Here is a 1,267-nt window from a genome sequence, read left to right on the forward strand (position 1 = left end):
TTCTACTCAACCCCCTCTGAAATAACATGTAAGTTACTCTTCATGATGTGTCACACTTTAATTGGTCATTATCTTAACTATAGTTGGGTTATTTTGTAATTTATTATTTTAGATGGGCAATTGTATAATTTTTTAAAATATTAAAATTCTACCTGATTAATTGAAGCACGTTCTCACGCAATCTCTTTCTACAGTGCATCATTCTTTAAAATTTTTTATCTCATGGTTCGTAACTTCCCCGTTCTTCCCAGTATAGCCAGCGCATACTTCATTTCTATCTCTTGTCCTCTCACTCAATCCCTTTTTTTGCCATGATCCATGAATCACTCCTTACCAACATCAACATCATTAATGGTTAGTTCAGTTATTAAATTTTTTTATTAAAAAAATATATATTTATTTAATTACATGATAGAATATATGTTCATATGTAAAATATAATATAATAAAATAAATCTATTCAAAATACTTAAAAGTATATTTAAAATCATGAACATATAAATATAATAATAAAATTTGTACTCTAAATAAATAAACATATCTTTTATCATACATAAATTATTTAAAATATTAAAATTAATAACACAAATTTAAAATGATAAAATCCAACTTTCTTACAAGTATTTTTTATAGTATTTTTATTCTTTTAAATTTTAATTTATTAGTACTTCATTATTTACTTAATAATTAAACAAATTATTTTTGGTATTATCTTAAAGAAGAGATCAATATAACAGTTTAAAAAATAACGTAAAAATGATATTTTAAATAAAAAATAACGTAAATATTTAACGAAATACATGCCTAAAATAAATAAATTAGACAAAAATAATTTTTTATTTCTCAAGAGTACTTTTATTTATATGTTTTATTTATTTTAGACATGTATTTTATATTTATCTCTTAAATATTTATACAATTTATTTTTGTATTTAAAAATTTTAATATTACCTATTTTTTATTTAAAATATCATTTTTACGTTATTTTTTAAACTGTTATATTGGTTTTTTTAAAATAATACAAAAAATAATTTTTCATAAAAATAATTTGTTTAATTATTAATTAAATAATAAAGTACTAATAAATTAAAATTAAAAGAACAAAAATACTATAAAAAATACTTTAAGAATGTTAGATTTTATCATTTTAAACTTGTGTTATTAATTTTAACAATTTATTCATTTTTTAAATCATTTATGTATGGTCAAAGAAAAAAATTTAATAACCGAACTAAACATTAATTATGTTGGTAAGGAGTGATCACGA

The sequence above is a fragment of the Arachis duranensis genome, chromosome 5 (genome assembly GCF_000817695.3).
Source record: "Arachis duranensis cultivar V14167 chromosome 5, aradu.V14167.gnm2.J7QH, whole genome shotgun sequence".
Lineage (NCBI taxonomy): Eukaryota > Viridiplantae > Streptophyta > Magnoliopsida > Fabales > Fabaceae > Arachis > Arachis duranensis.